The sequence below is a fragment of the Chlorocebus sabaeus genome, chromosome 15, assembly GCF_047675955.1.
Source record: "Chlorocebus sabaeus isolate Y175 chromosome 15, mChlSab1.0.hap1, whole genome shotgun sequence".
NCBI lineage: Eukaryota > Metazoa > Chordata > Mammalia > Primates > Cercopithecidae > Chlorocebus > Chlorocebus sabaeus.
Window position 1 is genome coordinate 90,387,929 of NC_132918.1, and position 13,694 is coordinate 90,401,622.

The following is a 13,694-nucleotide window of genomic DNA, read 5'->3' on the forward strand; positions in this document are numbered from 1 at the left end:
ATAGAATATGCATCCTTTACACAAAATTAATGTACTTAGTATCACTGAGTTGTATACTTAAAAAATGGTCAAGACGGTAAGTTTCATGTTATTTGTATTTAAACACAATTTTTTAAATTGGAAGAAAAAAACATTAAAACAATTTTTCACATCAAAAGGCACACATTTATTTAGCTATTTCCTTGGTAATCTACAGTATTTTTCCTCTAACTGACATATTCCTAGTACACGCCAATTTCAGACAAATTTCTAGATCAAACCATGGAGAGACTTACAGATAATTAACAAAATAAAATAAATATGCAGGATTAAAACACACTGTAAGGCCAGGAGTAGTGGCTCATGCCTATAATCCCAGCACTTTGGGAGGTCGAGGCAGGAAGATCTCTTGAAGCCAGGAGTTTGAGACTAGCCTGGGCAACAAGCAAGACATTGTCTCTCTTTAGTACTAAGGGGAAAAAAAAAAAAAAAAAACTCACAATGAATGTCAAAAACAAATTGTTCTTAAGCTGGGTCTTGATGATGGTAAAGGATTGTATCATCACTTACCACACAGACCTGTCAGCAAAATGCTTAAGAATCTACACTTGGCTAAAAATAAGAACTGGGGGCTGGGTGCAGTGGCTCATGCCTATAATGCCAGCACTTTGGGAAGCCAAGAAAGGAGGACTGCTTGAAGCCAGGAGTTCAAATTCAAGACCAGCCTGGGTCACAGAGTGAGACCCTGTCTCAAAAAGAATTGGCCTGTTACATGAGTAAATTGCAAAAATAAATAAATAAGAAAAATTGGCTCATACTATACTCTATTAGGTAGCATAATTTGTTGCTCAGATTATGAAATGTGAGCCAGGCATGATGACTCACACCTGTAATCCCAGCACTTTCAGAGGTCGAGGTGGGCAGATCACGAGGTCAGGAGTTTGAGACCAGCCTGGCCAACATGGTGAAACCCCATCTCTAATAAAAATACAAAAATTAGCTGGGCATGGTGGCAGGCACCTGTAGTCCCAGCTACTCAGGAGGCTGAGGCAGGAAAATTGCTTGAACCCGGGAGTTGGAGGTTGCAGTGAGCTGAGATGGTGCCACTGTACTCCAGCCTGGGCAACAGAGCAAGATTCTGCCTCAAAAAACAAAATATAAAATAAGATTATGAAATGTGAAATTTGAAGCAGTAGTTAGTAATAAGCAGAGATTTTAAGCCCTTTTGAGCTATAAGAAGTCTTTGTAAAATCCATCTTGAAGATAACAAATTAAAACCATAACAATTACCTTTGAAATAAGCAGTAATTTAAGAAATAACTTAAATAGTAAAGTAATGTTTTTTGTTTCCTCGAAAAAAATCCCTTGAGCATTTACTGGGCGTCACACACTGTACTAGAGACTTAGGAAACAGCGAGCGGTAAAACAAGCCACTGATCTCATGGCGTCTAAGTGAAGGAAACACAATTAGTAAACAGACATGAAATACGTATACATGTAAGGGGTTATAAGTGCTTTTAAGAAAAGCAGGATAAGAGGACACAGAGTAACAGAAGATTCAATTTTAAATATTTAAGAAAAATTAAAATATTCATGGTTGAAATATACTGAGGAATGAAAAGAAACTACTTCAACAACATAAAGATACAGTGATGAAAACAGTTAATTTAATGTGATTTTTGTTATATTAAAATAGTTAAATTTAGACCTTAAGGCATTTAAACTTTGTTCCTTTTGTAAGTAGTTTTGGTTGAAAGTCTTTGCTTATTTAAAATTGTATTGCTATTGCCGTATTTTCTTTGGTTGAGGGACACCACAGTCTTAATTTCTTATGTCACGACATTCATCAGTTCATTAGAAAATTATAGTCCACAGACTAAACTGCCTGACATTTATTTTAAAGTAAATATTGCTTAAGACAATGAGAAGCCACAGACTGAGAGAAAGTATTCACCAAAAAAAAAATTATATGTATATTTCTGATAAAAGAACTGTTACCCAAAATATACAAAAAACTCTTAAAATTCAACAATAAGAAAACATACAACCCAAATAACAACTGGGAAAAAGGGGGTCAGACACAATGGCTTATGACTATAAAATCAGCACTTTGAGAGACTGAGGCGGGCGTATCACTCGACGTCAGGAGTTTGAGACCAGCCTGTCCAACACTGTAAAACCCTGTCTCTATGAAAAATACAAAAAATTAGGCGGGTGTGGTGGTACACCTGCAATCCCAGGTACTCAGGAGGCTGAGGCACGGAGAATCGCTTGAACCCAGGAGGCGGAGGCTGCAGTGAGCCAAGATCACGCCACTGCACTCCAGTTGGGGCAACAGAGTGAGGATCTCTGTCTCTCAAAACAAAAACAAACAAAAAAACCCACTGGGCAAAAGACCTGAGCAGACACCTTACTAAAGAAAATCCACAGACAAGTCAGGCATGACGGTGCACACCTGTAGTCCCAGCTACTCTGGAAGCTGAGGCAAGAAGATAACTTGAGGCCAGGAGTTTGAGGCTGCAATGAGCTATGACTGTATCACTGCACTGCAGCCTGGGCAAGAGAATGAGACCCTGCCGGAGGGAGGGAGGGAGGGAGGGAGGGAGGGAGGGAAGGAAGGAAGGAAGGAAGGAAGGAAGGGAGGAAGGAAGGAAGGAAGGGAGGAAGGAAGGAAAGGAGGAGAAACACAGATGGCAAATAAGTAGGTGAAAAGATACTCCACATAATATGTCATCAGAGAATTACAGATTAAACAAGGAGAAACCACTACACACCTACTAGAATGATCAAAATCTAGAACACGGACAATACCAAATGCTGGTGAGGATGTTCAGCAAAAGGAACTCTCATTTTTTGCTGATGGAAAAAAAAATGGTACAGCCATTTTGGAAGACTTAAGCAGTGTCCTAAAAAATGAAATACATTCTTTTTTATTTATTTATTTATTTATTTATTTTATTTTTTTGAGACAGAGTCTCACCCTGTCGCCCAGGCTGGAGTGCAGTGGTGCAATCTTGTCTCACTGTAACCTCCGCCTCCCGGGTTCACGCCATTCTCCTGCCTCAGCCTCCCGAGTAGCTGGGATTACAGGCGCCGCCACCACGCCCGGCTAATTTTTTGTATTTTTAGTAGAGACAGGGTTTTACTGTGTTAGCCAGGATGGTCTTGATCTGACCTCGTGATCTGCCCGCCTCAGCCTCCCAAAGTGCTGGGATTACAGGCGTGAGCCACCGCGCCCGGCCCTTTTTTTTTACTTTCTATAGAGACGGGATTTCACTATGTTGTGAAGGCTGGTCTCGAACTCCAGAGTTGACGTGATCCTCCCACCTCAGCCTCCCGAAGTGCTGGGATTATAGGTATGAGCCACCACACCCAGCCTACAAAATACATTCCTGCCATACATTCCAGCAATCACTCTCCTTGGTATTCACCCAAATGAGTTGAAAACATATCCACACAAAAACCTGTACAAGGATGTTACACCAGCTTTGGAAGCAACCAAGATGTCTTTCACTAGGTGAATGGATAAAGTGTGTACATCCAGACAACAGAGTATCATTCAGCACTAAAAAGAAATGAAGAAACCTTAAATGCATAGGGTTGAGCATCCCTAAATTAAAAATAGAAAATACAAAATGCTACAAAATCTGAGGCTTTTTGAGAAACCACATGACACTCAAAGAAAATAATCACTGGAGTATTTCAGATTTCCAATTCATGGATTAGAGATGCTGAACCAGTATAATCCAAATATTCCAGAATCAAAAATATCTGAAACCCAAAACACCTGTGGTCCCAAGTATTTCAGATAAAGGATACTTAACCTGTACTAAGTGAAAGAAGCCAATCTTTAAAAGCTATACACTATATTATTTCAACAACATGACATTCTAAAAAAAGACAAAACTATGGAGACAGTAAAATATCAGTAGTTGCTGGGAGTTGGGGTAAAGGGAGGGATGAATCAGTAAAGCCCAAAGAATTTTAAGGCAGTGAAACTATTCTGCATGATCCTATGGCAGTAGCTACACGTCATTATACATTTGTCTAAACATCAAGAATGAATGTTAATGGAAACCACGGACTTTGGGTGATAATGTGTCAAAGCAGGCTCACTGCTTGTAACAAATGTACCATTCTGGCACAGGATGTTGATAGTGGGGAAGGTTCTATGTGTCAGAGCAGAGAATATAATTCTCTGTACTTTCTGCTCAATTTTGCTGTGAAACTAAAACAGCTCTAAAACATAGTCTTTTTTTTTTTTTTTTTTGAGATGGAGTCTCGCTCTGTCGCCAGGCTGGAGTGCAGTGGTGCAGTGGCTCACTGCAATCTCTGCCTCTGGGGTTCAAGCGATTTTCCTGCCTTAGCCTCCCAAGTAGCTGGGACTACAGGTGTGCGCCACAATGCCCAGCTAATTTTTGTGTTTTTAGTAGAGATGGGGTTTCACCATGTTGGCCAGGCTGGTTGCGATCTCCTGACCTCGTCCATTTTTTTAAAAAGTAAATATTGCCTTCAGCCAAAAAAGGTAAGTTCTTTTTATTAAAGAGAAACCAGATAAACCACTTACTGACATTTGTATCACTTATTTTTAAATATTTTCAGATATATGATTTTATTGCATACCATTGACTGGATAAATTTTTGCATGTGCAAAAGACAAAAACTTTATTTAGAAAAAATAAAACATACATACAAAATGATAAATGTATTTTCATGAGTCAGTAAATTTTTTAAAATTTCAAGTCACAGAAGGTGAAATTTTAGGATGGGGAAAAAAAGAATGCTAATAAGGTTGAATACAACCCACAAACTGGGAGGTGTGATTTTTATTAACAAAGGATTAGACTGTCTACAAATTCTACAAATCAAAAAGAAATGGACAAACAGGCCAACAGAAAAATAAGAAAATATAAATAGGCAACTTATAGAAGAGGAAATATGAATGAACAAGTAACATGAACAGATGCTCAACGTCAGATGAGCACGGTGGCTCACGCCCGTAATCCCAGCACTTTGGGAGGCCAAGGCAGGCAGATCATGAGGTCAGGAGTTCGAGATCACCCTGGCTAACACAGTGAAACCCTGTCTCTACTAAAAATACAAAAAATTAGCTGGGTGTGGTGGCACACACCTGTAGTCCCAGCTACTTGGGAGGCTAAGGCAGGAGAATAGCTTGAACCCGGGAGGCGGAGGCTGCAGTGACCCGAGATCATGCCATTGCACTCTGGCCTGGTAACCAAGCGAGACGCCATCCAAAAAAAAAAAGATGCTCAACATCACCAGTGGTTAAGAAACACAAATTTAAAATCACGAAATACCATTTCACACCCATCAGATTAGCAAAAGTTTTAAAGTCTGGCCATACAAAACATAGGAGAGGATATGAAACATATACCATCTCCTATACAGCTTGTAGGAGTGTACACTAATATAACGCCTTTAGAAAGCATTTGACGCATACCCTTCAACGTGGTAGTTCCACTCCCTAGCTCTCACCTGTGCACAAACTTACATGGAAATGTCATAGTAACACTATGAACACAAGTGTTCATTTTTCACAAAGAAAAATAGGAAATAAATATCCAGAAGAGAATGGATAACTGCAATGAAGTATTTTCTTATAATGAATTTCCAAGTGGCAAAAAAACTGTGAAAAAAAACTAAAGGAATGTGTCAATTTGGTTGAATCTCACAACACTAGAACATGTCCAACAAAAGAGCAGCTCTTTCAACTTAAGTTTAATATGCATCTATCTTAAAATGTAAAAGAAATTACCCTCACTTGTAAAGCCAATTTACCTTCAAGATCATAAATATCAAGATCTCAAGTCTTTTTTTTTAAGAGACAGGGTCTCTGTCACCCATGCTGAGGTACAGTGACACAATAATGACTCACTGCAGCCTCGAACCCTTGTGCTCAAGCAATCCTGCCTCAGCTGCCTGAGCAGCTGGGACTACAGCTGGGCATCGCTATGCCTGGAATTTTTTTTTTTTTTTTTTTTTTTTTTTTTTTACTGTGACTGGGTCTCCCATTGTTGCCCTAGCTGATTGTGAACTCCTGGCCTCGAGCAATCCTCCCGCCTTAGCGTCCCAAAGTGTTGACATGACAGGCGTGAGCCACCACACCTGGCCTCAAATCTTTATCTCCAACCTAGATCTCTCTCAGAGCTTTCAGACTGCCTAATGACCATCTCTACCTGAATGTGCCATGCATAACTCAAAAACGGGCATCAAATTCTCCAAAAATATGTTGTTCTCTCTCTGTGAGCAGCAACACCATTCACAGGTGCTCAAGACATAAATCTAGACATCATCCTGAAATCCTTCCTCGTGCCCCATGTCCAAGCAATCACAATGTCCTATTATCAGTCTACCTACTAAATACCTTGAGGCTATCTCACTCTTACCTCCACTAACTACCAAAAGCAAACCATCATTTCTTCTCACCTGGATTACAGCGACCACCTTCTAAAGGACTCTCCTGCCCCAGTGAAGTTAATTACATTGACACGCTACAAGTATCATGTTCTTTAACAAGCATAAATATGATCAAGAAACTGTCAACAGCTGGGTACAGCTGCTCACACCCGTAATCCTAGCACTTTGGGAGGCCAAGGTCAGAGGATCACTTGAGCCCAGGGTTTCAAGGCCAGCCTGGGCAACATGCAGATACTCCATCTCTACAAAAAAAATTTAAAAACTGGCCAGGCGTGGTGGTATGCACCTGTAGTCCCAGCTACTGAGGAGGCTGAGGTGGGAGGATCGCTTGAGCCTTGGAGTTTAAGGTTGCTGTGAGCCACAGTCGCACTCCAGCCTGGGTGACAGAGTTATATCCTATCTCAAAAAAAAAAAAAAGATACTGTCACCTACTACTTAATATTTTTCTATGGCACTCCACTATCCTCAAGTTACAGTCCTTAACGTGACTCAAAAGGCCCATGATCTGACCCTTATTTAAAATGCCTCCATCCTCCACATTCTACACTCTTTTCCTACATTTGGGCCTTTGAACTTACAGTTCTGCCAGAAGTCCTCTTCTCCTCTTAAACTGCACTTCACCTTGGTAATTCCCAATTTGTCTTTCACCTGTCAATTTAAATACTCCTTACCTTAAGAAGCTTTCCTTTCCTATGCAAGACAGAGGCTTTCTTATCTTCTCCCACAGTTCCCAGGATTCACTTAAATTACATCACTTACACTGTAATTTAAGTGTCCATTTGCTTTTCAATAATCCAGATATGACAAGCTACATGAGGGCAGAGACGGGAGTCTTGCTCACCAGTAAAGCTGCAAAACCTAGCTCAAAGGATTAAAAGGTAGACTTTCCTTCAACAAGGAAGAAACCGTTGTTTTGTTGTTCTTGCTAGGGCAGGGGTGCAGTGGTACCATCACAGCTCACTGCAGCCTCAAACTCCAAGGCTCAAGTGATCCTCCAACCTCACACTTCAGCCTCTCAAGTAGCTGGGACTACAGGCACACACCTCCACACCCAGCTAACTTTTTAATTTTTGTAGAAACAGGTCTGGCTATGTTGCCCAGTCTGGTCTCAAACACCTGGCCTCAAGCAATCCTCCCACCACGGCGTCCCCAAGTGCTGGGATTACAGGCAGGAGCCACCGCGCCCAGGCCAAGTCACTACTCTATCAATTTGCCATTAACTTGTTTCAGGTCCTTGCTCAGTCTGCCTTAAAACGCATCTTCAAGATTGTTTCTAATAGTCGCTTAACTATTAAAGAGATAAACAATAAGCCCAGATAAAAACACTGTCCTGTAGAAGTGTTTTGTAGTGAGTACAACCTCCTAAAAATTATATATGGGGCTATTCAAAAATATTGAGACACTATATAATAACATGGAGATGCTTGCAATAGACTGTATTGTTTTCTATTCTATTTCTCTTTGCTTCAATTTCCTTTTTTATGATATTAGCCCATTTTCTACAGAGGTAGTATCAGCATAAAAAAATGTTTAGTTGCCTTGTTGAGACAAAATTCAAATACCATACCCATTTGAAGTGTACAATTCAATAGTTTTTAACATACTCAGAGTTGTGCACCCATCACCCCAATCTAATTTTAGAACATTTCATCATCCCAAAAAGAAATCCCATACCCATTAGCAGTCACTTCCCATTACCTCTTTCCCTGCGCCCAGCCCTAGGCAACCATTAATCGACTTTCTGTCTGGGTAGATCAGCCTATACGTAACATTGCATTCAACTGGAATTGCAGGACATTTTTCTGTGCTCTCCAAATATACAGGATTTGAAACTACTTTCACATTTTTTCAAATATTTTCCTATCTTTCACTTGCTGGGGAAGAAGAAACTTTTTTTTAAGACTAGTTAAACGTAGTAGTGAGAAGAGGGGAAAGAGCAGAACCAGGAGATCAATCCGTAACTGACTGAACTGAGATCACTGACTACCTTCAGACTGGCTGGGGGAGCAGTAATATTTTTATATAGTAAAATCTATTTCAAGGCCTTTGTCTTTGCTGTCATGCTTAGAAAGACTGTCCTGGTCCCAAGCTAGCATATATTTTCACGTATATTTTCCAATAGTACATTCACAGCTTCAATTTTAACATCTAAAGCATTACACCATCTAAAATTTATTCTAAGGAAATGTATGTATCCTACCCAAACAGCCAGTTGTCTCTCATTATTATCTAGTAACGATACTTTTCCCCTTGATTTTAAATAGTACTTTCACCATTCTCTAAAGTCTTATATGCACTAGGGTCTGTCTTTGGATTTTTAAAAATTCTGTTCATCTGTCTGTTCTAGGATCAATCTCTATACTTCAACAATACATTTTGAAGTTTGATATGGGACATTGTCCTCACTGCTTTAATTTTTCAAAATCTTCTTGGCTAGTCTCACATGTTTGTTCTTTTATACAAACTTTAAAATGCTGATTGACATTGCATTTATATTTATAAATTAGGAGGAACGGATATTTTTGCAATGTTAAGTCTTCATGTAACAGATGATTCCTTACTCATATTTCCCCCTTTCTGTCAAGTTTTATAGTTGTTTTATAAATTATAAAGGCCTGGCCGGGTGCAGTGGCTCAAGCCTGTAATCCCAGCACTTTGGGAGGCCAAGACGGGCAGATCACGAGGTCAGGAGATTGAGACCATCCTGGCTAACACAGTGAAACCCCGTCTCTACTAAAAATACAAAAAAAATTAGCCGGGCAAGGTGGCGGGCGCTTGTAATCCCAGCTACTCGGGAGGCTGAGGCAGGAGAATGGTGTTAACCTGTGAGGCGGAGCTTGCCGTAAACTGAGATCCGGCCAGTGCACTCTAGCCTGGGCGGCAGAGCAAGACTCCGTCTCAAAAATAAATAAATAAATAAATAAATAAATAAATAAATAAATAAATAGATTATAAAGTCCCACACATTTTATGTTAATTTCATTTCTATTTATAGTTTTTGTTATTAATATAAATGGAATTTCACCTCTACTTATTTCCTATCTGCTTACTGGTATACATTAAAGTTCCTTACTTTATTTAATGTATACACCCTCTTAGAGGTCTTTTTGAATTATTTTATTAATTTTCATTATATCTTTTTTTTTTTTTTTTGAGATGGAGTCTCATTCTGCCTTCCAGGCTAGAGTGCAATGACGCAATCTCGGCTCACTGCAATCTCTGCCTCCCAGGTTGAGACCATTCTCCTGCCTCAGCCTCCCGAGTAGCTGGGACTACGGGCACCCGCCACCACACCTGGCTAATTTTTTGTATTTTTAGTAGACAGGGTTTCACCATGTTAGCCAGGATGGTCTCAATCTCTTGACCTCGTGATCCACCCGCCTCGGCCTCCCAAAGTGATGGGATTACAGGCATGAGCCACTGTGCCTGACCAATTTTTATTACATCTATTTTATAATCAGATCGAAATATTCTAAGCTGAAAAAGGCATACAGGGATAAAATCAGAAAATACACCCACTTGTAACCATACTCAACAAGCTAAATCTCCCAAGGAAGACAGGAGATATTTCCAAATAAACAGCAGAATGAATTACACAGCCATGAACATCTGCCATAAAAAAGTGACTGACAGGCGGGCGCGGTGACTCACCCCTGTAATCCCAGCACTTTGGGAGGCCAAGGCGGGCAAACAGCTTGAGGTCAGGAGTTTGAGATTACTCTGGACAACACAGTAAAACCCCATCTCTACTAAAAACTAGCCAAGTGTGCGAGACTCTCTCTCTCTCAAAAAAAAAAAAAAAAAAAAAAGCGACTTACTACTTAACTTTGAAATACTGAATTTTTCTAACAAACTGACATATATTTATTTTCCTGGGGGAAAAAACTGACATGCCACGAAAACATATCCTTAAGAGGAATCTCACTAAATCTGGAACAAATTATGATAGAAAGATAATGAAAATGTATTCAGTGGTGAACTATTTGGAATGATTTTTGTGTTGATTTTGGGGTGAGGAGGATAGCTGTGTTGCTTTTCCTTCTTTTGGGCATTTGGATACCCTTTCAGAGACTCACGATCAAAATTAATGACTTGATTATGCTAATCATAATAAATCTCGTTTTTTGTTTTTTTGAGACAGGGTCTCTCTCTGCTGCCCAGACCACTGTAGTGGCATGATCACAGCTCAATGAAACTTCAAATTCCTGGGCTCAAACCAAAGAATCACTTTCCCACTTCTTAGTTCCTTTCTTCTTTTCCTTCTTCTTTACATGGTCTTGCTCTATCACCCAGGCTGGAATGCAGTGATGCAATCATAACTCACTGAAGTACAAACTCCTAGGCTCAAGGGATCCTCATACCTTAGCCCCCCAAGTAGCTGAGACTACAGGAGAGTACCACCATGCTCAGCTAATCCTTTTTTTTTGAAATAGAGTCTCGTTCTGTCACCCAGGCTGGAGTGCAGTGGCACAATACAGGCTCACTGCAAGCTCCGCCTCCCAGATTCACACCATTCTCCTGCCTCAGCCTCCCTAGTAGCTGGGATTACAGGCACCCGCAACCATACCCAGCTAACTTTTACATTTTCAGTAGAGACAAGGTTTCACCATGTTGGCCAGGCTGGTCTCGAACTCCTGACCTCAGGTTATCTATCCGCCTCGGCCTCCCAAAGTGCTGGGATTGCAGGCATGAGCCACCACGCCTGGTCTAATTCTTTATTTTGGGTGTTTTCTTCTTTTGTATTTATCTAATTCCTTTCAAGCACTTCAGTGGAATTGATTTGTTTTCTCTATTTTTAAAATAAAGAGTTAAAATGGGTTATTATTTCTCTGATGTCTCCCAGCTCAGATTTTAGGATTCTCAAAACTTTGAGGCCAGAATGACTCGCATCTGTAATCCCAGCACTTCGGGAGGCCACGGTGAGAGGATTGTTTGAGGTCAGGAGTTCAAGACCAGCCTGGGCAACACATTGAAACCTCATCGCTACAAAAAAAAATAAACAAAATCAGCCAGGCATGGTGGCACATGCCTATAGTCCCAGTTATTCGGGAGGCTGGGGTGGGAGTATCGATTGAGCCTGAGAGGTTGAGGCTACAGTGAGCCATGATCATGCCACTGCACTACAGCCCGGGTGACAGAGTGAGACCTTGTCTCAAAAAACAGTAAACAAGAAAGAAAACTTCTTTGAGAGAAGTAGGATAATTTTTTTCTTTTCTTGTTTTTTTAATAGAGATGGGGTCTTGCTTTGTAGCCCAGGTTGGTCTTAAGACCCTGGCTTCAAGTGATCCTCCCACCTCATCCTCCCAAAATGTTGGTACGAGACACCACACCCAGTCAATGATATTAACTGGATGTTTATAGATAATAAACAAGTCAGATGTAAAGTACATAGACCAATATGACAGCAAATTAATGACAGTAAGGATTAGAACACAGAACATACTCCATTGTCCAGGTGCTAGAAATGTTGAGATTTGCTTTCTACTAAGGAATGTTCACACACTCCCCACTTCATCCCCAATAATTAGTTTATTATTACTAGAATGGAAAAAGCAGGAATGAGAATTACATTAATTAAGTCTGGCTGGGTGAAATGGCTCATGCCTGTAATCCCAGCTCTTTGGGAGGCTGAGGTGGGCAAATCATTTGAGCCCAGGCGTTTGAAACCAGGCTAAACAACATGGTGAAACCCAGACTCTACCAAAAAGACAAAAAATTGGCCAGGCGTGGTGGTGCCCAGCTATTCAGGAGGCTGAGGCAGGAGGATCGCTTGAGCTCAGGAGGTGAAGGTTGTAGTGAGCTGACATCATGCCACCACACTCCAGCCATGGGCAACACAGTGAGAACTTATCTCAAAAAAAAAACCTTTATTAAGTCTCATTTATTAAGACATTTTACAGTCTTTGCTTTACATTATGCAATGCGGAGTTATCAAAGTAATATAATGATCAGAAACCACCATAGTAGGCCAGGCAAAGTGGCTCATGCCTATAATCCCAGCAATTGGGGAGGCCAAGGCAGATGGATCACCTGAGGTCAGGAGTTCCGAGACTAGCCTGGCCAACATGGTGAAACCTGGCCCCTACTAAAATACAAAAAGAAAAATTAGCCAGGCTTGGTGGCATGTGCCTGTAATTCCAGCTACTAGGGAGGCTGAGGCACAAGAATGGCTTGAACGCGAGAGGCAGAAGTTGCAGTAAGCCAAGATTGCACCACTGCACCGCAGCCTGGGTGACCAAGTGAGATTGTCTTGGGTTTAAAAAAAAAAAAAAGCATTTGACAAAATTAGCCATTCCTGATTTAAAATTCTATTTTAAAAATAAAAGAGACAGCCAGGCACAGTTGTTCATGCCTGTAATCCTAGCACTTTGGGAGGCTCAGGCAGGAGGATTAGTACTTGAATCCAGGAGTTTGAGACCAGCTTGGGCAACATAGCAAGGCCCATCTCTACAAGAAAATTTTTAAAAAATTGGGCACAGTGGCACAAGCCAATAGACCTAGTTACTCAGGAAGCTGAGGTGGGAGGATCGCTTGAGCTCAAGAGTTCAAGGCTACAGTGAGCTATGATCTCACCACTGCACTCCAGCCTAGGTGACAATGCAAGACCCTGTCTCTAAAATAAAATAAAAATAATTTTTAAAATAACTATGATAATGCACACTCACAAAAGAAAGATAGTATATGTAGTTGAACTTGATCTCCCTCATTTTCTTTTTTTAATGGAGCAAAATTTATGAACATCTTCTAGAATTTTAAGTAAATACCCTCTTTGAACCAAATTATTATGACTCTTTTAGGTATTTATGCTACAGATATGTCAAGGCAAATACAACAGAAGTGCAGAGGGAAGTTTATAGAAAAAAGTAAATAAACCAAAAATGAAAACCCCATCAAGGGACTGGTTAATCAAATTAAAATACAGCCATTGAATTAGTGTGCAGCCATTTAAAAGAATAAGGTGGATCTATATACACTGATAACAAAGAAAAATGAATACTGTATTGGTAAGTGAAAAAAAAGCCAAGTACAGAAGACCAAATAAAACCTGATCCCATTCATGACAGAAAAACATGTTAGCATAGTTACACCCCAAATCAAATGCTAAGTTAATACTACTTAGAATTTATTTTAAATGTTTGTATGTTATTTTTCCAACTAACAAATTGTTTTTTAAAACTTTTACAAGAAAAAATAAAGCTTCACAATTTTTTTTCAAAGACAAGAGAAAAAGCAGGGGCTTGCCAACTGAAGTTACAATACATACGAATGTTTGAAGC

At 40.1% G+C, this 13,694-nt stretch overlaps 1 protein-coding gene across 6 annotated transcripts in view; it reads right to left on the reverse strand.

Annotated features, from left to right (window-relative positions):
• Positions 1-13,694, reverse strand: part of ACAP2 (ArfGAP with coiled-coil, ankyrin repeat and PH domains 2) — a 177,032-nt gene that overhangs the window by 138,483 nt on the left and 24,855 nt on the right. The window lies entirely within an intron of this gene.